General features: G+C 42.5%; 1 protein-coding gene across 4 annotated transcripts in view; it reads right to left on the minus strand.

Annotated features, from left to right (window-relative positions):
• fbxw7 (F-box and WD repeat domain containing 7) overlaps positions 1–25074 on the minus strand; it is a 203649-nt gene extending 178575 nt beyond the window's left edge. For all 4 annotated transcript variants that reach the window (XM_090210444.1, XM_090210443.1, XM_090210453.1 and 1 more), the window contains exon 1: positions 24668–25074. The gene's annotated coding sequence lies outside the window, so the exon portion shown is untranslated. The remainder of the gene's footprint in view (positions 1–24667) is intronic.
• Between the last annotated feature and the right edge of the window lie 2142 nt (positions 25075–27216).

A 27216-nucleotide genomic window follows, 5' to 3' on the forward strand; every position in this document is an offset into this window, starting at 1 on the left:
TTCCAAAACGGTAGATAATGGTACAGCAGCAGAACAGGCTATAGGGGAAAACATCTAGCCGTAGGGCTCGAGTCACATTCGCTACCTAACATTCCTCTCCAAGTGGAACGGTCCGACTTTCAACTATAGCATTTTGCAACCAATGATTGCATAGAAGTGATAATTGAGGCAAATTGGATTAGGCTAATATCAGAGTGCACATTATGCTTATCAAACCATGGCAATAAAGAAATATTGTGCCCATAAGTTCGGAAGACCCAATAAACCCAGTGTGTTCCACACTGTGCTGCAGAGGGAGCCCAGACAGCTGCTGTCACTGACGGATAAACTATTGTGCAAAAAAACTATTTCACCGAAACACATTATTTTAGGGACTGTTGCTGCACAGCATACTTTTCCCAGGCAAAGCCATGCGGGCTGCCGTCCTCCAGCTCGCTGAGAGACTTCTGCCCCAGAGGTACCGGGTGGGTGTGTCTTGTCTTGTCCGTCCGTCCGTCTGTCTGTACCAGGTGTGTGTACCCGGAACTAGGGTTGTCAGTACTTCAAAATCCCCTGGTATACGGTGTATTGTCCAAGCCTACCCAGAACTCTGTGGTCTCCACGGGTGCTTCCCAAATGGGGAATAGGGTGTAGGGAATAGGGTGCCAATGCCATTTGGGTTGTAGCCACTGTGAAACACAAGAGCCCATCTATAACACCCTTACATAAAAGGACAGCTGTCTCTACAGTGACAAGAAAATGAGTTACGATACACCGGGCAGTGGCCAGGCATGGGCTCTTCTGAACATACGTTCCCCCTCAAATGAGAGCATTAAGGGGTGAGGGCTTTGTCTGCAGTCAGCTCCCTTGGTCTCAGTTCTCTGGGACTAGTCTAGGACTGCATAATACCCCTTAATCAGATGGTCTGGGGGTAGAGTAGGTGCAGAGAAACACTTAAGTGACTTGAGTGGGGTGTTTGCACACACACACACACACACACAAGGCATAGTAATATAGCCTCAAAATACATATTTTCCTGTTCTGGTTATAGCAAGTCAATGGCTATCGATCCACTTGGTTGGGAACAATGAAGGGTTGAAAGCAAAAGTCATACCAGTCGGGGTCTGACAAAGCTGCCACTATGTCTAAGCCGATAATCCTATTGGCTCGCTTAATCTTCTAATATAAAAAAATGAGACTTGTGTCAGTGTAAAAAAAGAAAGAGTTAACGATTATGCACTCTTTACACCGTTCATATGCTCCTATGCTTTTGAGGACTATTTCCCGAGTCAGTCAAAATGAGAGAAACGGGAGAAGCTTAGTCAGTTGCCTTGTTGGGGACCTGAACCCTGTATGGACCCCCAATACAGAGGTGGGCTGTTCCGTTTGGGGCCCTAATGAATGTGTGGCACAGCCCACCCAGGGAGACAAAGGGGGGAGATTATCCAGCCCTGCTGCAATGAGCAACGGTTAGAACCTCAATAACGCGAAAGCGCTCAACTCCACATCAATAATAGGATTATGCTAATATTGCTAATCATCCGATCACTCATCCGACGCCTGATGTTAGACATGCCACAGTGCTCCGACTACAGCCACAGAGCACAGGTGAATAAAAATCCCTTCTAACTTCCCGTCAAATGATATGCAGGAGTGAATGTGTATTTCTTGGATGAAAAGAACCTCAATTGACAAATGACACTACTTCAGGAGGCTGACAGAGAAACACACACATCCCTCAAATTGAGTTTCAGATCATACACCACATTCTCTTGACAGAATGTCAAACACTGGAGATAAGAAACCAAAATCAGATGGGTGTTGATCTGCGCTACAGCTCATCAGAAATGACCTGATTAGTAGTGCTGCTCTACGCTGATGTCTACTACCCCACAGAGATGAAAGGAGAGAGCAGATTAAAGTGGCCATGCAACAAACTGGAGGCTAAGGCTCTGTGATGCTGCGATCTAAGGGAGATCCTGAACAGTGGGTGGCCTGGCATCTCGATATGAAGTCCTGGACTAGCGAGTGTGCTTCAACGTCAATTCACAAGACAACAATCAACAGAGCTAGAGCTCTAGACGTAGGCCTGCTTTTATATTAGTGCAAGAGGTGAGGAGTAACACTACTTAAAAAAGGCAATGTAGCACCCATTTCTCAATGCCAAAAAAAACATAAAAAGAAGCAGTAAGACCAGATGGGGTGTGGTATATGGCCAATATACAAAGGCTCAGGACTGTTAAGCACGAAATGCAGAGTACCTGGACACAGCCCTTAGCCTTGTTATATTGGTCATATACCACAATCCCCAGAGGTGCCTTATTGCGATTATAAACTGGTTACCAACGTAACTCGAGCAGTAAAAATAAATTGTTATTATATTGTTGAGTTTGAGGTTCTCTACAAAAAAAAAGAAACATTCCCACAACACCCTGCGGTGAGGGTCACACGGTGAATGGAAAACTTTTGTGAGAATGAGGCGGGCGAATTGTGCGTCTACTCAAATCTGTAAGGCACATTTCATCCCCGAGACATTCCACAGCGATCAACAATAGCTGGTACGGGCTAGTAAATATCCTAAACCTAGACAGTTAGTGAGCAAGCTAAAACGGGGAGGAGAGGGAGGAAATAATTCACTTTATTTAATCTGCTGCTTGCTAATACATTTTTACACAAATAACATTTCCCACATAATATCGGAAATTAGATTTATAAAAGATTGTAATTGTGTCAATATGTTGTGAATATTGTACAAAAATCCTCAGCCATTTTCCATATAAAAATGTGAAGTGCCACTTACAGTAGAGTACAGACAATACGTTCCTCCACCGTGTACAGTAGGCTACAGACAATACGTTCCTCCACCGTGTACAGTAGGCTACAGACAATACGTTCCTCCACCGTGTACAGTAGGCTACAAGGCAATACGTTCCTCCACCGTGTACAGTAGGCTACAGACAATACGTTCCTCCACTGTGTACAGTAGGCTACAGGGCAATACGTTCCTCCACCGTGTACAGTAGGCTACAGACAATACGTTCCTCCACTGTGTACAGTAGGCTACAGGGCAATACGTTCCTCCACCGTGTACAGTAGGCTACAGACAATACGTTCCTCCACCGTGTACAGTAGGCTACAAGGCAATATGTTCCTCCACCGTGTACAGTAGGCTACAGGGCAATACGTTCCTCCACCGTGTACAGTAGGCTACAGACAATACGTTCCTCCACCGTGTACAGTAGGCTACAAGGCAATATGTTCCTCCACCGTGTACAGTAGGCTACAGGGCAATATGTTCCTCCACCGTGTACAGTAGGCTACAGGGCAATATGTTCCTCCACCGTGTACAGTAGGCTACAGGGCAATATGTTCCTCCACTGTGTACAGTAGGCTACAGGGCAATATGTTCCTCCACCGTGTACAGTAGGCTACAGGGCAATATGTTCCTCCACTGTGTACAGTAGGCTACAGGGCAATATGTTCATCCACCGTGTACAGTAGGCTACAGGGCAATATGTTCATCCACTGTGTACAGTAGGCTACAGGGCAATATGTTCATCCACCGTGTACAGTAGGCTACAGGGCAATATGTTCATCCACTGTGTACAGTAGGCTACAGGGCAATATGTTAGGAGATAAAGCAGATTGCTTTCATTTTACCTGTCACACTATTTTACATTATGAAGCTTACCGTAGTTCCCCAGAACAGTTTAGCCAGTCACCGGTTTGTTTGTAAACAGCACAACACGAGAAAGCGAGAGCAAGTGAGTCCAGCTGTGACAGGGTTGTGTTTTATATTGAAAGTCAGTGTTTTTTTTTTTGCTTCAATAGGAATTATCAGGGATGTCCAACTATGGTTTTCCTTCACAAAAAAACACACATTCGGCAGAAAATAGCTTTGTTTTCCTCAGATGACAACAGAAGCGCACCGCTATTTGGCTGACACACACACACGTAGGCCTAAATGAGCTTACAATGAAAAACCAAGGTATTTTTGTAAAACAATGTGTGGCCATCATATTGCTAATGTTTATCGTAGAAAGAATGTAGCCAGCAACATTTCCTAATGTTTTGCTTGAATTTTTATCTTTCATTTTACCGGAGAAAAGTAGGCTGGCTACACCAAGAAAAGTACCGGAGAAAAGTAGGCTGGCTACACCAAGAAAAGTACCGGAGAAAAGTAGGCTGGCTACACCAAGAAAAGTACCGGAGAAAAGTAGGCTGGCTACACCAAGAAAAGTACCGGAGAAAAGTAGGCTGGCTACACCAAGAAAAGTACCGGAGAAAAATAGCTAAATAAAAGGGTAAATAAAAAAAATAAACCTACACATCAGTCAGAGCGCTGTCTACTGATAGAATGCCCGGTTGTGAATTCTCATACGAGTGGAGAAGTGACACTGAAGCACAAAACTGTCTGATACCGAGCAGAATTTAGAATAAATAACACTTTAGATCTGCGTTTACAAAACGCAGAAAGACATTTCTTATTCGTAAGATAAATAAAAATCTGGATGCCGCCTCAACCTTATATAAAAACGCTGTTTTATATATTTTCAATAACCCCAAATATGGTATTTTCCGCTGGTGTACCGCTGGTGTACAAAACAGAAAGTACAATGAGAAAACCGAAGTAAAGAATGGAAGCATAGACAAAGGTGGCTGTAAAACAAAATTAACAGGAGGAAGTTGATTTATTCAAACGTGAGGTGGACCCAACAAAGGATTCATTGGTAGGCCTTACATTCATAAACAATACAGGTAGGTTTGTGTCCGCTGGTATCCAACAACTGTACGTGTATGGTTTAGTTGTGCTTATGAAAAAGTCATAAACCATTTAGGCTACATTGACTATTGCTATGGGAAGTAGCTCAATTCTCTCACACACACACTAGCCAGAATAGCGAGAAGGTCTCTAGCCCCAACAGCCACATTATTTTCATTTGTGTGCATCCCAAATGACACCTTCCCTATTCGCAAAGGGCTCTGATCAAAAATAGTCCATCGTGCAATTAGGGACGGAGATGGTGTAGTAGGCCCTCTTCTCTATAGACGAGCTGGCTTGTTAAAGAGCTGGATGGCTCGCGTCCCAAAATGGCACCCTGTTCCCTTTATAGCGCACTAATATGCCCAATATAGGGAATATGGTGCCATTTGAGACCATTACTTGATGTAGTTAGTTGGGCAAAGCCATGCTAGTCTACACAGATAATGATTTGTTTACAGAGGTGCCTGTGGAATACAAAGTGTGTTGAAAAGAATGCAGCCGTGACACAAGGTGCTATACCCCAGAGGAAATTATGGGGGAAATTGAGAGGCAAGAAGAACCTGCTACCATGGCAACAGTGATATGGCAACTGGCGTCATCTGTTGGAGCTTTGTTTGTCCATCCTTCTGATGCAAATTAATTAAAAGGAAACCAAATAACCAAAACATGGGCTACTTACAACAGGCTCAGATTGATACCTATACCATTTGCGTGTGCCAAATCAAAACGCCACAAAAGAAAGCATACAGGCCTATTATTCACTTTGTTTCTTTTTTGTCCAATAAGGTGAAACGGACCATTAGATGGCTGTAGAAGGCAAACGTATTAGAGTGCTGTGTTGGACAACAGTGTTTAGCCTGTGTGTCTGTCAGTGCAAAGGGGTGGCTGTATAGACAATGGCACGAGGTAATCTTCACAGAACAGGTTTGCGAGCAGCGCCGAGATAATACAGACACAGCCAGCATAGCAACCCCCATTATGGGGAAACAGAAAAACACAGCACTACTCCTTCCAATGAGACTAAATGGCTTCTCATCCCCCGGTTCCTCTCGAACAGAGTTAAAACGCTGCATTAGGTGACTGCCAGCCAGTCGAGGGGAACAGTCACTGTAGACAAACGGCTGGGGACACACACGCCTTATTACCTGGGCTGTAGGCAGCTGGAAACAATGGAACACTAAATGTTGCCTGAAGGGGGAGGGAAACCGTTACTAAAGATGGGAAGAGCAGAGTTAGCAAAAGGGGGAAAGTACAGGTACGAGTCAGTCTTTCCCACTGGATGACAAAGACATACCTTAGACCTGCCCGGGGGGGGGGCTCAGTGGTACAGCATGTTATTCTTGAGCTCTGCAGAGCCTCCCTCTTTGAATTGCTGAGGCCACCGACTGCCAGCCAGAGGAAATAGGATTGGGGGGTGAAACAAGGCAGGGGTGACAAAGGGAGAGTATGGGTAGAACTACAAGGAAAACCCTTAGGAAATTCTCACATCAATATAGAAATAAACCCTAGGAAAGTGTCAAACACTAAATGTAATCATCCATCTCAATAACCTGCTCATTTTTTATTAATGGCAGCCTTATTAAGACCAGTGTGTTTGCAAATGGTGCCATGAGGACAACTATTTAATCAACAAAAATATATTACAGCTATAAATACATGAGGTTAATACAAGTTATAATTGTCAATTGAAAGAATTGCACACTTCTTACCAAAACATTGCATTCTAGCTATGCTGGACAGAGGTTCGCATTAACCGCCCCTCTTTGAAGAACTGAATGCTTCCCTAAGATAAGGAGTTCACTGCATGAAGTTGCGTTCTCCCACCAACGTAACATTCCATTGCAAAACGGGATGACACACGACTATGTTGTTTGCTGTATCGGTCGAAAAAACCTGAGATGGTGTTGGCTTGCCCTGTCGTTCTGCGGGCTGGCTTTCCTTGTAGTGGAAAGGAGAGTAATCTGGAAAGCAGATGGTTGCCATGCGTTAGAGAAAGTCTGGCTGCACTGAGGGAAGGCGTGAGCAGGGTGTTGGGGGGTATAGAGTTATATATATATATATGAGAGAGAGAGAGAGAGAGAGAGAGAGAGAGAGAGAGAGAGAGAGAGAGAGAGAGAGAGAGAGAGAGAGAGAAAGAGAGAAAGAGAGAAAGAGAGAAAGAGAGAAAGAGAGAAAGAGAGAAAGAGAGAAAGAGAGAAAGAGAGAAAGAGAGAAAGAGAGAGAGAGAGAGAGAGAGAGAGAGAGAGAGAGAGAGAGAGAGAGAGAGAGAGAGAGAGAGAGAGAGAGAGAGAGAGAGAGAGAGAGAGAGAGAGAGAGAGAGAGAGAGAGAGAGAGAGAGAGAGAGAGAGAGAGAGAGAGAGAGAGAGAGAGAGAGAGAGAGAGAGAGAGAGAGAGAGAGAGAGAGAGAGAGAGAGAGAGAGAGAGAGAGAGAGAGAGAGAGAGAGAGAGAGAGAGAGAGAGAGAGAGAGAGAGAGAGAGAGAGAGAGAGAGAGAGAGAGAGAGAGAGAGAGAGAGAGAGAGAGAGAGAGAGAGAGAGAGAGAGAGAGAGAGAGAGAGAGAGAGAGAGAGAGAGAGAGAGAGAGAGAGACATACAGTGCCTTGCAAAAGTATTCGGCCCCCTTCTGTGGAAAGAACTGAAAACAGCTGTTCACAAATGCTCTCCATCCAACCTTACTGAGCTCGAGCTGTTTTGCAAGGAGGAATGGGAAAAAATTTCAGTCTCTCGATGTGCAAAACTGAGAGACATACCCCAAACGACTTACAGCTGTAATCGCAGCAAAAGGTGGCACTACAAAGTATTAATTAACTTAAGGGGGCTGAATAATTTTGCACGCCCAATTTTTCAGTTTTTGATTTGTTAAAAAAGTTTGAAATATCCAATAAATGTCGTTCCACTTCATGATTGTGTCCCACCCCACTTGTTGTTGATTCTTCACAAAAAAAAACAGTTTTATATCTTTATGTTTGAAGCCTGAAATGTGGCAAAGGGTCGCAAAGTTCAAGGGGGCCGAATACTTTCGCAAGACACTGTAGTGATATTTATACTGACTTTGTCGTCCCCTCTTCTCCACTCTATCCACTGCTGGACTGGACAATCCTAGAGGATTATCCTCCCTAATAGACCTTAAGGCACTTTGACTGAGCTGCCCATCTCTGCCAGCATAGCCTGCAAAACACACGGGCTAGGCCACTGCTGGTCGACCCGTTCGCAGGTCCTCAATAACATTGCAGCAGGGGGTAGCCACATAACGCTACATTGCAGCACAATACGCCTGCAGCATTGCAGTAGCGTATTAACTACGCAATGTCACTGACCCTGCCGTGTTACTGTGTGTTATATCACCCAGCAGGCTCGGCGGCCGGCTCGCCTTCACTAGGGCATAATAAAGTTACCCCTCCTTGAGACTACAGAAGAGAGAGTGAGTGTGTGTGTCCACAGTCAATGACTGTGAGAAGAGGCCTGCTGTGCCTCACACTGCGAAACATTCTCATCAGGTGAGATCCGACCAAGGCCTCTCCGGTCTCGGCTTAGAATTTTGATAAGCAGTAAATAATTCATGGTGCGCAGGGAGGGGAATGTGGGGCAGAGCAACCATGATTTAAATAAATAAAAACTTTAGGTGTTCCAAATGGCACCCTATTTCCGATATAGTGCACTACTTTTGACAAAGGCCCACTGCACTATACACCCTTTGGAACGCAACAGACACGTAATTACAGGATCTCTGAAATTTCGGAGAATTTGAAACGGTGTCGGCATTCCTCTCCGTTTAAATTTTTCATGGTATGTTTCAAGATCTGTAATGTCGTTGTTTCGATGTTACATCGCATCAATATGAGAGCTAGTCTAGACCTGTGCAGTAAGAGTGAGCGTTTTTCACATTATGTAAGATTTGGCTTTGTCCTTTAGTTTGTGGAAATTTGTGCAACTGAGCTTCAACAGTACAAAATAATAATACTGTTCGAACACCCAACAGTATTTCATAAGAGCAAAGACCCAAACAAAAAGCCTTCAAGTTCTGGAGTTCAGGAGTTAATCATCAGAGCAAACCACGTTGTGGAGCTTGCTGTGGGGCCCAGGCTTCCTGCAGTAGAGGAGGGTGGGAGGCCTGCTGTCTCTGACCAGGGCTTGTCAGGGAGGCCTCTCCATTCACAAAGACAGACGTTTCTATGTGAACAGGCCCTCAGCATGGGGGGGGGGGGGGGGGGTCCTCCTTTCATGGGGCTATCGTCCTGCTCCCTCAGCCTCAGAAAGAGGGGTGGTGGGGATTTCTTTTAAGGACAGGCTGGGGTGAGGAAGGGGGGAGAGTGTAATTATGCACCACCAAGACAGTCACAGACACTGATAGCACCATGAGAGACATGAAGGGGCTGCCTGCGTCGCTTAAACAATCAGCGGTGCTCCAAGCTCAAGAGTGCTGGTCGGGAGGGAAGTGCACTTAGGAACAGAGAGACATCCCAGAGATCCACTGACAGGAAAGGAAGAGCATAGGGGGCATAGAAGGCACCACACCAGGATGAGCCTGGTCTGGGCGAGGTCTGTTCCCAATGATGAGAGGGCCAGCTTCCTGTCCGAAAGATCACAGGAAGGGACATCCAGGCATAGAAATATAGTTACTAGAACAGACATTGTGTTCTACCCATTAGTGTGTCAGTCAAAGAAGGATCATGGCATTGAAATAAGTATTAGAACAGGAATCAAGTGTACCCATGTGTTCTATCCCATCACATTGGCATGGTCTGGCGTTTCCTGTTCTTGTAATTCTATTTCTATGGGGATGGGGACAGTGCAGCTGTTTTGAGACAGACTGCGAAACTGACTTTTCACAGACTGTGAAAACGTTCAATGCCAGAGAGAAGCGCAGAGAACCAAAAAAAAAACCTCAGCAGCACTGGCCGGCGAGAGGCAAGACAATGCCGTGGTTTCCCTTTCACCCCATTTCAGAGGTCCATTGAATTAGACTGCCAACGCTCTTGTGGAGGTAATCCTTTTAGATAACTTTAAGAGGCAAAACAACGCTCAGACAGCAAAATGTGGGAATAGGAAAAAGAGATTTCTTTCTTTATAACGGGGTTGGTGGAAGGCGGGGGGTTTTCCATTCAACACATCTCAAGCGTCGATGTAGCTAGCTACCACGGCCCTCTTCAAATATAGACCCACATTTTGGCTAAGTAGGATTTTCTTCAGCCCAAGTATTGCTCTCTTTCATTAGAAATAGAAGCTGAATGTGTCAACGAAGAACAATGAATAAATTATTTGGATTCACTTTGATGTTAGTGGGCCAATTCCAGATGCCTCTGCAATGGGCGGAAAATAAAAATTTTAAGGAATCAAATAAATATTTCCAGTGAAATGGACTAATACTCCTAGAATTGTAGTTGTTTATATTGCTTTGTTTAAAGTTCTGGCAGGAGGCTCCATTTATACTGAACAAATATATAAAACAATGTAAAATGTTGGTCACGTTTCATGAGCTGAAATAAAAGAACCCAGAAATGTTCCATACGCACAAAAATTTGGTTACATCCCTGTTCGTTGTGTATTTCTCCTTTGTCCAGATAATCCTTCCAACTGGCAGCATGATCATTACACACCTTGTGCTGGCGACAATAAAAGGCCACTAAAATGTGCAGTTTAATCACAAAACACAATGCCACAGATGTCTCAAGTTTTGAAGGAGCCGGCAATTGACATGCTGACTTCAGGAATGTCCACCAGAGCTGATGCCAGAGAATTTAATGTTAATTTCTCTACCATAAGCCGCCTCCTACCTCATTTTAGAGAATCGTTTTAACCAAGCCAGTCCCTCCACAATCCGGCTTCTTTACCTGAGGCCAGCCACCTGGGCAGCTGAAACTGAGGAGTATATATGTCTGTAATAAAGCCCTTTTACGGGAAACTCATTCTGATTGGCTGGGCCTGGCTCACCAATAGGAGCGCTTGGTTCCCAAGTGGGTAGGCCTATTCTCTTCCCAGGCCCAGTCATGTGAAATCCATAAAATATTTCAATTGACTGATTCCCTTACATGAACTGTAACTCAGTAAAATCCTTGAAATTGTTGCATAATGCGTTTCTATTTTTGTTTCGTCATCTTATGAAATTATATTTGCCCTGAAATGAATAACTCCTCTACAAAGTCATGGGGAAAGATAATAATGCACAAGCCACTTTAACTGTAAAAATCATACTTTATCTACAAGTATGCCATCTCCTTATCAAATGGGGTTCACCACAGTGGTCAGAAAGAACCCGGCACACTCTTCATAGAAAATTCCTTTAATAAATAAATAAAAATGTACTGTTCTATCAGTTGTAATCATCCTGAGATGTATCTATCAGAATCGCCCCCTCCTCCCCCAGTCCCTTGACTCACTGTGTCCCATACATAGGCTAGTATTCACACCAGAAGCCCACATCAAAGCACAGGCTGCTTTGCTAGGAGACTCCTCAGTGATCCCAGCCCCAGAGAGGCATGCATGGCAGGGCTCTGAATTATTTACATGGTCCTTCTCGCTCACCACCGCAGATAGGGAGCTGCATGTAGCCATTCACAATGGGACAGAGAAAAAAGGTCGCCTGGGCCCTACTGTGGAACGGATGATGCTCCTGCTCCAACTTTCATGACGTCACGGTTTTAAAATGAGACGAGGTGGAGGGGAGAAAATAACATTCCACCTTGATCCTGTAAAGTCTTAGGTCTGAGAGGATGTCATCGTGGTAGGCAGGGTCGCCTGGCTAAAGTTAAATGAGGTAGCCTATTCCGTTTGTTGGAGGCGACTTTTCCAAGACACACAGGAGACCGGTCTACAGTATGAAGGACACACCAGGGTCGCCTCAGTCAGTTCAATGGTCGACTTGGAGCAGTCATAAAAGCCAGCTGGTCTTCTTGATTAGCGAGACCCCTCTGACATAAGTTTATCAGAAAGTCGGCTTTCAGAAAGTCTGCCTTCACTCGGAAATTGGAGTGAAGTAGTAAGACGAACGTTCTTTCCACTAGGCAAGCCCCCATGGTCTCAGTCACACATACATAAAACGACACCTGCACATCAAGAGAACAGAGATACACAGCTACACCCTTTGCCAAGCCCCCTTTCATCTCCCCGGTGTTGTGGCAACATCTACTTCAAAGCCAGGGCCGTGGATGAGAATGCTTTTAGCAGAGCCCAGGGGTCAGTATCCTACCGTCTGAAACAGCCGTGGGTGACAGAGAATGTGGATAAGCCATACTTCACAGTAAGACAAAACCATTAGGCCACTGCTTCCAGCAAATGTTCTCTAACCCATAGTACTAGAAGGTCAGTCAGCACGAGACAAACCCATTAGACGTGTTTGCATTATAGAATGCTTTCCACAAGACTGCAGTCCAAGGCTGGATCTGTAACCTATTGAAACCAACCGGTTGTCTACATAAGCAAGAGAAACATTAGCTACATCCTCCATTTACAAAGATAAAATAAAAAAGGCAGGCCCATGAATGTCTATGAAGATCCATGATGCATGAATGCTCTCTGTCAAATGTTTTCACTGACCTTATTCTGGAAAGCTGTGAGTGGAGAAAATCCCTCAGTGTGAGAGGTAGGAAACTGAAAAATCACTGTTACAGCTCATAATCCAGTAGGAATATAGTTCTCGAAAGCCATGTGAAGTTCCTCAATCATTTTGGCAAATGACATTAATGCATAAACCCATCAACTCCACCCTTGACCTGAACCAAAGTCATTTGAGAACCTGAAGAATGCCATTGTGTGACTAACAGACAGGCCTAAATTAAATGTGAAACGTCTTGTGACAATGGCCTCTCCTTCACTGAAGCCCCCCTCTAGCATTACCAGAAGAACGGCCCTATAGTTTTGCCCAAGGAGGTTCCACTTCCACCCAACAGTTACAGCTTCATTGGAGAAACAAACTTAAACAGCAAGGCACATTCTTTCCACCTGAATCTGCCAAATACGTCACTCTGCAAACACTGCAGCTACCTCAAGATTGTATATCATATTTAACCTGTAGGAGCCAGACTCGTATCATAAAGGATTATATGAACCGTCAAACCACCACAGTTCTGCTGCCTGGTCCTCAGCCGTCAAAATAACTTTCAATCCCTGCAAATTGTAGAGCTGCAGAGACAGCGACGGAGGGTTGAGCTCAGGAAAACAAGTAGGCTCTTTGCTGTGGGCTCGAAACCAAACACTCTGTCACAGGGGTGAGGTCGATCTCAAGCTGCCGTAGCTCGCAGCCCACCTATGAATAGCTCGCAAATAATTCTGAAAGTAAAATAAAACAAAACTGACAAAACTGTCAAACAAATCTCAAGTATCAGACACCGCAAGCTCCCAGCTACTATCTATTCATCACAAAATTATCACCCTTGGTTAGTCAAACCTAATACATTTTTGCCAATTCATTTCCAGCAATATTGTCCGTCTGTCTGGTGCGCATTTGTCTATTACTCCATGTTTATGTGGATCGAGCAGTCAACAAGTCGAGCAGTCATTTGAAATAGCAAGAACATTTCAGAGAGACAACTCAAAATGCGAAATCCATTAAAGCCAAGATAATGGAATTAATTGCCCTTGAAAATCAAACGTTCTCTGTCGTGGGCGATGTTGGCTTTCGCCAACTGGTCGAGCACTAGTACACACTACCATGTGCGCTAATTTTTCAGATGTTGCCCTATCGGAGTTACACTAATAGCGTCAATGCTATTAGCTTCATGACATGCATACTATGGAAAGCTGTTTGGGTCTGGCGTGTCAAAAAAGATTGTAGCACTGTCAAAGCTGTACAAAAGTCTGCAAACAAGCAAACACCGGCCACAAACGAACGATGTGCTTACAATACCGCGTTGGTAATAAAGCATAATTTGTTTGACCGCAACTTCGGGGGTAGCTAGCTAGCACCAATACACCAGCCTGAAAACAATGACCAGTAGAAACTGCTGTCATTTTCATTATTCTTAGCAATGATTTAAGAATCCCTGTGAGTAAGTATTAGCTCGGTAGCCACTTGTTGTTCGCCTATTGAAATTGAACTTCAGATCATGAAAATAAATAGCTAGACAGCTACTTAACTTCTTGGCGCACCCATCCAGTTAGTGGGATCGTTTGTGTCAACAACCCGCTGAATTGCAGAGCGCCAAATTCAAATTAAATTACTAAAAGTATTTAATTTTCATGAAATCACAAAACACAGCTTAGCTTGTTGTTAATCCACCTGGCATGTCAGATTTCAAAAAAGCTTTACAGCAAAAGCAATCAAAGCGTTTATGTTAGGACATCTCTCTCAGCAGACAAAACATTACAAACAGCTAGCAGCAAAGTAGACACCTCACAAAAATCAGAAAAGCAATAAAATGAATCGCTTACCTATGATGATCTTCGGATGTTTGCACTCACGAGACTCCCAGTTACACAATAAATGTTCCTTTTGTTCGATAAAGATTTTAAAATCCAAAAACCTCCATTTGGTTGGCGCGTTTTGTTCAGAAATCCACAGGCTCGTGCAGACGAAAATTCCAAATAGTATCCGTAAAGTTCGTAGAAACATGTCAAACGTTTTTATAATCAATCCTCAGGTTGTTTTTACAATAAATTAATCGATAATATTTCAACCGGACCATAGCTTTTTCAATAGGAGAGAGAAAATGTCTGCTCCAAACTGTTGCACATGCAAAACTCTGCTAGCACCCAGCCATCCACTGATGTGATCGTTCTCGCTCATTTTTCAGAATAAAAGCCTGAAACTATGTCTAAAGACTGTTCACACCATGTGGAAGTCATAGGGAAAGGAATCTGGTTGATATCCCTTTAAATGTAGGGAAGGCATGCAATGGAACAGGAAGATTTGTTTCTCTTAGGCACTTCCTGGTTGGATTTTCCTGCAGGTTTTCGCCTGCAATATCAGTTCTGTTATACTCACAGACAATATTTTGACAGTTCTGGAAACTTTAGTGTTTTCTAATTATATGCATATTATAGATTCTGGGCCTGAGAAATAGGCAGTTTCATTTGGGTACGTTTTTCATCCAAACATCAAAATACTGCCCCCTACACTCAACAGGGTAACCCTGTTGCCCAAAGCTAACGTTATAAGCAGCCAGCTAGCTTCAACTGCTGTGAAGCTAGCCACAATAAGGATTAGGCACAAGTGGAATTTGCGGTTTGCCTTCAAATTAAAAGTAATTGACAGTGAAAAATCACAGAATTATGCCATACTTTTAGCTTGAAGGCTAACCAACGTCCACTGTTGTGGCTATCTTCAAATAGATGGATCCAATCATTAATCAAATAAGAACAGTATTATAAATGAGGGTTATTTTAGATGACACCTAGCTCTTTACAGTTGAAGTTGGAAGTTTTCACCTTAGCCAAATACATTAAACTCAGTTATTCACAATTCCTGACATTTAATCCTAGTAAAAAGTCAGTTAGGATCACCACTCTATTTTAAGAATGTGAAATGTCAGAATAATAGTAGAGTGATTTATTTCAACTTTAAATTCTTTCATCACATTCCCAGTGGGTCAGAAGTTTACATACACTCAATTAGTATTTGGTAGTATCGCCTTCAAAAATTTGAACATGGGTCAAACGTTCTGGGTAGCCTTCCACAAGCTTCCCACAATAAGTTGGGTGAATTTTGGCCCATTCCTCCTGACAGAGCTGGTGTAACCGAGTCAGGTTTGTAGGCCTCCTTGCTTGCACACACCTTTTCAGTTCTGCTCACACATTTTCTATAGAATTGAGGTCAGGGCTTTGTGATTGCCACTCCAATACCTTGACTGTTGTCCTTAAGCCATTTAGCCACACCTTTGGAAGTATGCTTGGGGTCATTGTCCATTTGGAAGACCCATTTGCGACCAAGCGTCAACTTCCTGACTGATGTCTTGAGAGAATGCGTCAATATACCCACATCATTTTCCTGCCACATGATGCCATTTATTTTGTGAAGTGCACCAGTACCTCCTGCAGCAAAGCACCCCCACAACATTATGCTGCCACCCTCGTGCGTCACGGTTGGGATGGTGTTCTTCGGCTTGCAAGCATCCCCCTTTTTCTTCCAAACATAATGATGGTCATTATGGCCAAACAATTCTATTTTTGTTTCATCAGACCAGAGGACATTTCTCCAAAAAGTACAATCTTTGTTCCCATGTGCAGTTGCAAACCATATTCTGGCTTTTTTTTAATGCCGGTTTTGGAGCAATGGCTTCTTCCTTGCTGAGCGGCCTTTCATAGATATAGATACTTTTGTACCCGTTTCCTCCAGCATCTTCACAAGGTCCTTTCCTGTTCTGGGATTGATTTGCACTTTTCGCACCAAAGTACGTTCATCTCTAGGAGACAGAACGAGTCTCCTTCCTGAGCGGTATGATGGCTGCATGGTCCCATGGTGTTTATACTGCGTACTACTGTTTGTACAAATGAATGTGGTACCTTCAGGTCTACCATTTTTTTCTGAGGTATTGGCTGATTTCTTTTGACTTTCCCATGATGTCAAGCAAAGAGGCACTGAGTTTGAAGGTAGGCCTTGAAATACATCCACACCTCAAATTGACTCAAATGATGTCAATAAGCCTATCAGAAACTTTAAAGCCATGACATCATTTTCTGGCATTTTCCAAGCTTTTTAAAGGCACAGTCAACTTAGTGTAAGTAAACTTCTGACCCACTGTAATTGTGATACAGGAATTATAAGTGAAATAATCTGTCTGTAAACAATTGTTGGAAAACTGACTTGTGTCATGCACAAAGTAGATCTCCTAACCGACTTGCCAAAACTATAGTTTGTTAACAAGAAATGTGTGGAGTGGTTGAAAAACGAGTTAATGACTCCAACCTAAGTGTATGTAAACTTCCGACTTCAACTGTAGCTAGCTAACCATAGCTACTGAAACAGTTTGTCGTTTGCTAAGTATTTGGGGAAAAACATTGTTTGCATCCATGCGCTTGCTAGCTTATTTTATTTTTGTTTATGACCAGCACTGCAGGTGCGCAAATCATAGCATGTATCCATGTCTCGATGAATCGTCGTGACATGAAATACGAGTGATAGTGTAATCAATGTGCAATAACTACGTTAAAAAAATGTATGAACGCCTTAAGTGAAGCGTAGTCATATTCGGGTCTCGATTGGTCAACAAGCTTAATTGACACATCAAATCCAGACCGCTACCAAGAGAATTCTCTTCGATTATAATCACAGCCGCATATATTTGTTTGAGTCTCAGTCTGCTCTTCCCACATGCTTCAAGAGGGCCACCATTGTTCCTGTTCCCAAGAAAGCGAAGGTAACTGAGCTAAACGACTACCGCTCCGTAGAACTCACTTCCGTCATCATGAAGTGCTTTGAGAGACTAGTCAAGGACCATATCACCTCCACCCTACCTGACACCCTAGACCCACTCCAATTTGCATACCGCCCCAATAGGTCCACAGACGACGCAATCGCAACCACACTGCCCTACCCATCTGGACAAGAGGAATACCTATTTGAGAATGCTGTTCATTGACTACAGCTCAGCATTTCACTTCTTAAGGTATAGGGGGCAGCATTTTCACTTTTGGATAAATAGCGTGCCCAATTTCAACTTCCTGCTACTCATGCCAAGAATATAAGATATGCATATTATTAGTAGATTTGGATAGAAAACACTCTGAAGTTTCTAAAACTATTTGAATCATGTCTGAGCATAACAGAACTTATGTAGCAGGCAAAACCCTAAGGACTAACCGTTCAGTTTTTTTTTTTTTTTTAGGTCTCCGTCTGTTCAATGGGTTCTCATGGGGAAACAATATTTCTTAGGAACTTGTTTTCAGTTCCTACCGCTTCCACTGGATGTCACCAGTCTTTGGAATTTGGTTGAGGTTATTAATTTGTGCAGTGAAGAAGAAGGCCATCTTGGAACTCTGAGAGTTGGGAAAGATGTGAAAAGTAGCTTGGTTTGTTGTCTTCCTGTATTGAACACAGACCCGTCTTCAATTGGATTGATTATTAACGTTTAAAAACACCTAAAGTTGTATTACAAAAGTAGCTTGAAATATTTTGGCAAAGTTTATAGGCAACTTTTGAAATATTTTGTAGTGACGTTGCGCATTTTGGAAGCTTTTTTTTCCTGGATCAAACGCGTCAAATAAAAGGACATATTGGATATATATGGACGGAATTCATCTAAAAAAAGGACAAATTGTGATGTTTATGGGACATATTGGAGTCCCAACAAAAGAAGCTTGTCAAAGTAAGGCATGTTTTATATTTTATTTCTGCGTTTTGTGTAGCACCTGCAGGGTTGAAATATGCTAGGCTCTTACTCTCTTGCTATCATCAGATAATAGCTTCTTATGCTTTCGCCGAAAAGCCTTTTTAAAATCTGACATGTTGGCTGGATTCACAACAAGTGTAGCTTTAATTGAGTATCTTACATGTGTGATTTAATGAAAGGTTGATTTTTTATAATTTTTTAAATATATTTTTTGGTGTTCCAACTCTAGTTGTTACCCACCCTCACCACCTGGGGGCAGCCCGTCAGGAAGTCCAGTACCCAGTTGCACAGGGCGGGGTCGAGACCCAGGTTCTCGAGCTTGATGATGAGTTTGGAGGGAACTATGGTGTTAACTTCTTATGGTATAGGAGACGGTTGCGTCCCACTTCTTATTTTCAATGATGGCCTAGGAACGGTGGGTTAACTGCCTCGTTCAGGGTCTGAACGGCAGATTTTCACCTTGTCAGTTCGGGGGAATCAATCTTGCAACCTTACAGTTAACTAGTCCAACGCAATAACGACCTGCCTCTCTCGTTGCACTCCACAAGGAGACTGCCTGTTACGCAAATGCAGTAAGCAAAGGTAAGTTGCTAGCTAGCATTAAACTTCTTATAAAAAACAATCAATCATAATCACTAGTTAACTACACATGGTTGATGATATTACTAGATATTATCTAGCGTGTCCTGCGTTGCATATAATCTGAGTGAGCATACAAGCATCTAAGTATCTGACTGAGCAGGCGCGTAAACATTCATTCAAACAGCACGTTTGTGCGTTTTGCCAGCAGCTCTTCGTTGTGCGTCAAGCATTGCGCGGTCTATGACTTCAAAACTATCAACTCCCGAGATGAGGCTGGTGTAACCGAAGTGAAATGGCTAGCTAGTTAGCGTGCGCTAATAGCATTTCAAACGTCACTCGCTCCGAGCCTGTGGTTGTTCCCCTTGCTCTGCATGGATAACGCTGCTTCGATGGTGGCTGTTGTCGTTGTGTTCCTGGTTTGAGCCCAGGGAGGAGCGAGGAGAGGGATGGAAGCTATACTGTTACACTGGCAATACTAAAGTGCCTATAAGAACATCCAATAGTCAAAGGTTAATGAAATAGAAAATGGTAGAAGGAAATAGTCCAATAATAACTACAACCTAAAACTTCTTACCTGGGAATATTAAAGACTCGTGTTAAAAGGAACCACCAGCTTTCATATGTTCTCATGTTCTGAGCAAGGAACTTATACGTTAGCTTTCTTACATGACACATATTGCACTTTTACTTTCTTCTCCAACACTTTGTTTTTGCATTATTTAAACCAAATTGAACACGTTTCATTATTTACTTGAGGCTAAATTGATTTAATTTATGTATTATATTAAAATAAGTGTTCATTCAGTATTGTTGCAATTGTCATTATTACAGATACATTTCTAAAAAATTGGCCGATTATTCGTATGGGCTTTTTTGGTCCTCCAATAAATCGGTATCGGCGTTGAAAAATCATAGTCGGTTGACCTCTAGTACAGGTGCATCAAAGCAGGGACCGAGAGACTGAAAAACAGCTTCTATCTCAAGGCCTTCAGACTGTTAAACAGCCACCGCTGCTGCCAACGTACTGACTCAACTCCAGCCACTTTAATAATGTAAAAATTGATGTAAAAAAATGTCCCACTAGCCACTAAACAATGCACACTTCATATAATGTTTACATACCCTACATTACTCATCTCATATGTATATACTGCACTATACCATCTACTGCATATTGCCTATGCCATTCTGTACCATCACTCATTCATATATTTTTATGTACATATCCTTCATCCCTTTACACTTGTGTGTATAAGGTAGTTGTTGTGAAATTGTTATATTAGATTACTCGTTGGTTATTACTGCATTGTCGGAACTAGAAGCACAAGCATTTCGCTACAGTCGCATTAACATCTGCTAACCATGTGTATGTGACAAATAAACATTTATTTGAAATAGTGTTAAATAGCAACTTTGACACGCAAAGACCCAAACGGCGTTCCATAGAAATCCGGGTTGAGAATGAAACGACTGAACAACGAAACAGCACAGCAAGTAAGTGAAAGAAATAGATTTTGATGATGTATTACTAGTAATGGGGACATACGTAAATGCCAACAAAATAACTTTGATCAGTGTGGTGTGTTTGTAACCTTTATTGAACTAGGCAAGTCAGTTAAGAACAAATTCTTATTTACAATGACGACCTACCCCGGCGAAACCAGGATGACGCTGGGCCAATTGTGCGCCGCCCTATGGGACTTCCAATCATGGCCGGATGTGATAACAGCCCGGATTCGAACCAGGGACTGTAGTGACGCCTCTTGCACAGAGCAGCAGTGTCTTAGAACACTGGGTCCATGTGTGTGTTTTAACTACTTAACTGCACTAGAAAGCTTTTAAAAAGGCAGCCAAAATTTTTAATAATGGTCATCAGTATCGTTCTTTTGGCAAGGAAAATATTGGATATCGGCGCATCACTCATTTGTATCTATTATTTGCAAACTTCATCATGAAATGAACAGCAGCAATACAAAACCATCACATTAGAGAGTACATTTCTCACACACTAGATGTATAATTAAAGGGGAATTGCATTCAAATCAAAAGGTGTTCATTTTCCTCCAGAAAACTGAGAAAATAGAATTTGGGAAAATAGAAAGAGAATACATTTTTTTGCTTTACCCAAGAAGGTTACACTTCCAACCAACATTTACAGATTCATTTTGAGACAAACTTAAAATCAGCAAAGCACCTTATTTGTACATGAAAAAAAATAATAATAATTTTAGAAGTTGTTTATTAACCATATAGTAGTAGGTATACTACCATTCCAAAGTTAGGGGCCACCTAGAAATGTTCTTGCTTTTGAAAGAAAAGCACATTTTTGTCCCTTAAAATAACATAAAATTGATCAGAAATACAGTGCAGACATTGCTAATGACTATTGTAGCTGGAAACAGCTGATTTTATGGAATATCTACATAGTTGCTGATAATGGGCCTATCACTCCTGTGTTCCAACAGCACGTTGTGTTAGCTAATCCAAGTTTATCATTTAAAAAAAAGCTAATTGATCATTAGAAAACCCTTTTGCAATTATATTAGCACAGCTGAAAACGGTTGTCCTGATTAAAGAAGGAATAAAACTGTCCTTTAGACTAGTTGAGTATCTGGAGCATCAGCATTTGTGGGTTCGATTACAGGCTCAAAACGGCTAGAAACAAATTGTTCTGAGAAATGAAGCCTATTCCATGGGAGAATTTGCCAAGAAACTGAAGATCTCGTACAACGCTGAACTACTCTCTTTACAGGACAGCGCAAACTGGCCCTAACCAGAATAGAACGAGTGGGAGGCCCCAGTGCACAACTGAGCAAGAGGAAGTACATTAGTCTAGGTTGAGAAACAGACAAGTCCTTAACTGGCAGCTTCATTAAATAGTACCCGCTAACACCGGTCTCAACGTCAACAGTGAAGAGGCGACTCCAGGATGCTGTCCTTTTAGGCAGAGTTCCTCTGTTCTTTTGCCCACCGTACATTTTTATTGGCCAGTCTGAGATATGCTTTTTTCTTTGCAACTCTGTCTAGAAGGCCAACATCCCAGAGTCACCTCTTCACTGTTGACGTTAAAACTGTTTTTTTGCGGGTACTATTTAAAATTATGATAAACTTGGATTAGCTAACACAACATGCCATTGGAGTGGAGGAGTGATGGTTGCTGATAATGGGCCTCTGTACGCCTATGCACTTATTCCATTAAAAATCAGGCGTTTCCAGCTACAATAGTCATTTAAAACATTAACAATGTCTACACTGTTGTTTTAATGGACAAAAATGTGCTTTTCTTTCAAAAACAAGGACATTTCTAAGTGACCCCAACGGTAGTGTATATTGACACTAAGGACACGAGGTAGGGGAGAGAAGAAGAATGTGCCTATTTAAAAAGATACATATTTTTGTTGTGTAGCTCTCATGCTAAAAAAGTTGAGACCCCTGCTCTTTTACAACTCCCATAAAAAGGAGACTTATATAGCCTAAATTCATGACCTAATATTAACGGTATAGACTAAAGAAAAAAAAACACTTGAAGAGGTTAACCTCGCAAAGCAATCACACAGGCATTGAAGTGAGTAAGAGTCAGGCTATACATTACATGACTAGTGTGTATAAGATGTCGGTTAATCTGTTATTGAGTAGCGACAGGCAGTATCACCTTGGTAATTCCAAGCACAAACTGTACTGAGAATCGTGTGTGTACATGTTTTTATGCTGTGAGAGCAGCAGCAATGATTTTGTTATCTGTTATTTGCATGGCTGTAAGAGCATGATGCAAACCCTCTTGGATAAACCACCACTCGACACCAAAGGGTATTAAATGAGTGGACAATTTAATAGCCAGGCCCGTAGGCTTAGAGTTTCAGAGGCCCTCAAAGAAACATCCAGACAGTCCACATAAACAATTTGGATTAGTGAACCTGAATGTGTTCCATTACTCATCTCTTACCAACATTCTCCATCACCACCACAATCAGTGTGAAAAAAGCTGTTATTTAGAGAGAAAAAACCCTTCGGTTGTCCCACTTCCTGGCTTTCATTAGAGAGAAGAGTACTGCATTGTTTTTTATATATCTCTTGGAGTCCTTAAGGGCTTTCTCTCTTGGAGTCTCCCGCCTCTCTCTCTTCTTCCTTTCTGTTAGTCTGTGGAGGGCCTGAGCGCCGAGGAGTTATTGAGGACTCACTGTGCAGGGAGAGAGCAGAGAGGCTCTAAGCCTTATGAAGACAGAGGGACTGAGGGAGAAAGAGCAAGAGGAGAGCACAGAGGGAGTGTTAAAATAAATGAATTAATTGAGCAGGAAAAGAAAAGGGTTTCCTTTATCTTACGTTCCTACATTTAATTTAACTTTATTTTGTCTTGTGCAGGGGACAACACAAAAAGGGACCACGCTGAACTGTCAAGATTGCATGAGAACCCTCAGCACCAAGTCTTGAGAAGAAAGAAACTGGCTGTAGAGACTAGCAGTGTGTACCTGCCTACAGGACAGTGCATTGTTATAGGCATACACCTTTATTTTGAGGAACTGTAGGTAGAAACTCATGGGGCCCAGATTTGTTAGGGGAGAAACGCAGTTGAAAATACTTTTCAACTGGTGTCTTGTTTAACATTCCTAAGTGCTGCATCACATATCCCTACAGTTGAGGAGTCATCCGGTACATTCCATAAGGAAAATGGCACATACAGGAAGGGCAATAATACATTTGACAATAGTGATTACATAAGAAGAAAATGCAGGTATTGCGACATGACACCCTAATAGTCTTTCATAAGAGTAGACACCAAGTTTTGAAATGCACCGTTTACTTTACTTGATTCACTGTGGCAACTCAGTCAAGTATGACAGTTAGTGATACTGGGAAGGTAACAGTAGTTACCTCAAAACCGCACATCAAACCTAACCCATCTCTCGCTCCCCATCATTGTAAATGGACCGTGTACACTTTGGCTAGTTTTTGTAACTATTCCGGTGTGGTATCTAGGCTAGTTTGATACGTTTGCAACGTTACCCATACAGGTTACGTAAATAGAAAATCTTAAAGTGACAACAATATTATTTCCGTCAATTTAAAACACATAACTAGCCAATATGAGAACTCACTGTTCTTGGACGTTTTGTCTAGGTGTGCAGATATTGCTGTATTAGCTAGATGTATAGTTAGCAGGTGTTTGTTTTTATGCATGTTTTTTATGAAATTGTACATTTACAAAGAAAGAGTTGCATTTGTTATCTTCGCTTGATAATCTCGAATTTCTACATTCTCTGACTGATGCCATAGCCAGGAGCATGTGCTCGGATCACACTGGCGCTGTGCCTCGCGGCTAGTAAGATGCACTCCAACACGTTAACCTTGCTTCACCAAACTTACGAAAAAACACTAAGAAAAATAAAATGTGATAAAGTACAATCCGATAAACGTTAGCTTGCGATGGTAACGAACTCGAAAGTAAGCTCTTACAAACTGCACGTTATTGTGCTTGCATGCTGTGTTGTAGCGAGTAAGTCAGGATGTTATGCTATCAGAAATTGGATGATTAGCGTTAGCATAACAAAAGGAGACTGGCTAGCTAGCTTGATTTAGCGTGCGGTGCAATCTAGCTGGATAGCTAACTCACTCTCCAACGAATCACTGAAATTATAAGCCAACACTAACGTTAGCATTCTCCCGAAACAAAACAAGCAAGACAAACATAAGACTTGTTTTTCGTGCAATGAAAGTGTCTTGTCAGCCAGCAAGATAGCTAGTGCTAGTTAAAGTCCAGCAGTTGGTTGGTAGCTAGCAACTAACGTTAGCCGATATGGACCACATTAGCTAGGTCAAGGTGGTCATGTTATTAATAACAAATGTATCCGTTTCGTTGTGTCTAAAAACACAGATTAACACATTTAATTCGTTCTCAATGTATATGCAAAGCTGATGTTTACAAATAGCTTCATTTAGTGAGAAACACTTGCAGCTGGCTAGCAAGGAATTGCTAGCTATCTCGCTAAAGTTAGATAACCATTCCGCCGCTGACTGTCTGGCCCAGCGCTCTATTGTAACGATTTCTACGCTGGGACCGTCCACCCGTTTCCTTGTACCTCTTACCTCCGAAATTATCAGAGTAGAACACAGCAAAATGGACTCCGGCTCCTCTTGATGTGTCCAGAAAAACGGAGCGTCCCTCTTCAGGATACAGCTCACGTCGATGGCCCTTTTTGCCGTTGGGGTCTCCCTCCGCTTCGTATTTTCTCAGCAGTAGCTAGCTAGGCAACCTTCCCAGTTAGCCAACTGGCTAACCTCGGATACCACTCTCAATACTTTCGTTCCTGCTTAGATATGATGCCAAATTATAATATCTTTCAATTCGTCCAACAGTTCGGGTCACCCACAGACCAAAAATAATCCACTTGGGGATGGTGTATGGTCCGTGTCCAACCAGCATTGAAGGGGAATTAGCTGAAAATTAGACAGAGTTTATCCGCTTGATGCTCACCGCTATCTCAAGCGATAGTGCTCTTGGTTCTCCGTTCACTGACTAGTAGAGAGTTGGTAGTCGCAGGATGATGACGACGCCAAAAACATTTTTTTTTAGAACGACGCAAACATGTTACGTCCGAAATAGTTGCTTGAACCTGTACTGTTTAGGGTAGTTATTATAATGAATATGATTGTTTTCACATAATTGGTCCAGTCTATTGGCTACTGTTTCTTATATTTCATACAAAGTGTGTGTGTGTGTGTGTGTGTGTGTGTGTGTGTGTGTGTGTGTGTGTGTGTGTGTGATTGTGCTCTTTATGTTTGTATCTTTTATTATTTTTTATTGTTGTTGCATTTTTTGGGATGATATATACCATGTGTATCCAGTACATATGACTAATACAACTTGAAACTTGAAATGCATCTGTGTGTGAAAAACCCAGGAGATTCATACCAACCAATTTGAGTATAACGCTATTTCCTGGACCAGTGTCTAGCACAGCGCTGAAGCGAAGCGGCTGTGTGCCCGGTATTGTTTTGCTTTGTTTTACGGTCATTTCCATGTCCTGTATCTTAATCTGCCAGGGGGAGCTAGTCTGAAGGCCTGAGATATCACTAAGCGCCAAAGAATGTGATTCTGAGGAGCATGGAATTGACACTGGCACTGAGCCAACGAAAGCTGAAAAATATGCCTCAGAGTGAGAATGAGTGAGGGAGAGCTTTTCCAGGCCAGGCAGACACAAATAAACTTAGAGCCTCTGTGGATAGCAGAGCAGCATGGCAGTTGAAACCTCCACACGCAGGGAATCCTTATGTGGAAATTGAAAAGTCCCTCTGACTTGTCTTTCTTCATATTCTAATAGTACATTAAGTTTATTTGAGTATCCAGACAAAGTCAGAGGAATCAGTATGGTCATATTAGTATTCACATTGAAATACAAAAGGCTTTGTTGGTGTTATATGTTTAGGCCACATCGCATCGGGCAACATAGAGTTGCGGAATATGAGGGGAAATTAATAACGTTAACATCCTATATGTCTCATGTCTCGGGACAGACCCAGGCTCCATAGAACATATGTCTCAGGACAGACCCAGGCTCCATAGAACATATGTCTCAGACCCAGGCTCCATAGAACATATGTCTCAGACCCAGGCTCCATAGAACATATGTCTCAGACCCAGGCTACATAGAACATATGTCTCAGGACAGACCCAGGCTCCATAGAACATATGTCTCAAACCCAGGCTCCAGAGAACATATGTCTCAGACCCAGGCTCCATAGAACATATGTCTCAGACCCAGGCTCCATAGAACATTTAGAATACGGCAGGAATCCATCAATGACAGAGTGTCAGCTCTGTATGTTAAACCTCTGGACAGGGACACAACAGGACAGCTTATTGCTGTGACGATTCTCAATTTACACCGCGATATTCCTCACATAACTGCACACATTACTCCGATTAACATGGAGCCTAGGCTAGGCTGTCCAGACCACAGCTACAGAGGGGAAAAAACACAACAAATGGCTTCCATCTGTTTCTATGACTGCTCCACCACTAGCATCCAGACCAGTGCTGCTGGAGAGTGTTCAGCCACATTTGGCTGTTAAGACACTCACTGGAATTGGGCCTGGCCTGTGCATTCTCATTGTGCCTTTTTCTTACAAATCATAACTCCACTCTCAGAAACAGACAAGGCTTCCCATTCTATTTGCATCATATGTTTTTTTAAAGACCAATGACAAATCCCAGATGTCTTTCATCTCGCTCACAAAGTCTGAAATGAGTCTCGACTTGCGTCGAGGTATTTCCGGGCCCGCAGAGTTCATAGTTTGACACACACCCAATGTCCATTGATGGGCTTCTGTTTTGTGTTGAGAAATAGAGGGTCGCAGTCAGTGATGGAGAACTGCTGTTGTCTGCTGACCACTAGGTTGGATGGTGGTCATGTGGCTAGTCTGTGTAATGATGGATGGAAAGTGGGTTTCATCATAATAATACAAAGCTTTCTCACATTCAGGAAACTTCTTTGCTCTGTTTTGACTAGATTAAACCATTACTCTGAGGTCAAGCCCTTATAACCGCCAACATGACCATAGGGAAACACAGCTCTTACTCTGTACAATAGGGAAGATGACATTGGTATTGTTTGTATAGGCCTTCCCCTGTGCAG

This window comes from Oncorhynchus mykiss, chromosome 19 (assembly GCF_057628025.1).
Source record: "Oncorhynchus mykiss isolate SJ-2025 chromosome 19, ASM5762802v1, whole genome shotgun sequence".
Lineage (NCBI taxonomy): Eukaryota > Metazoa > Chordata > Actinopteri > Salmoniformes > Salmonidae > Oncorhynchus > Oncorhynchus mykiss.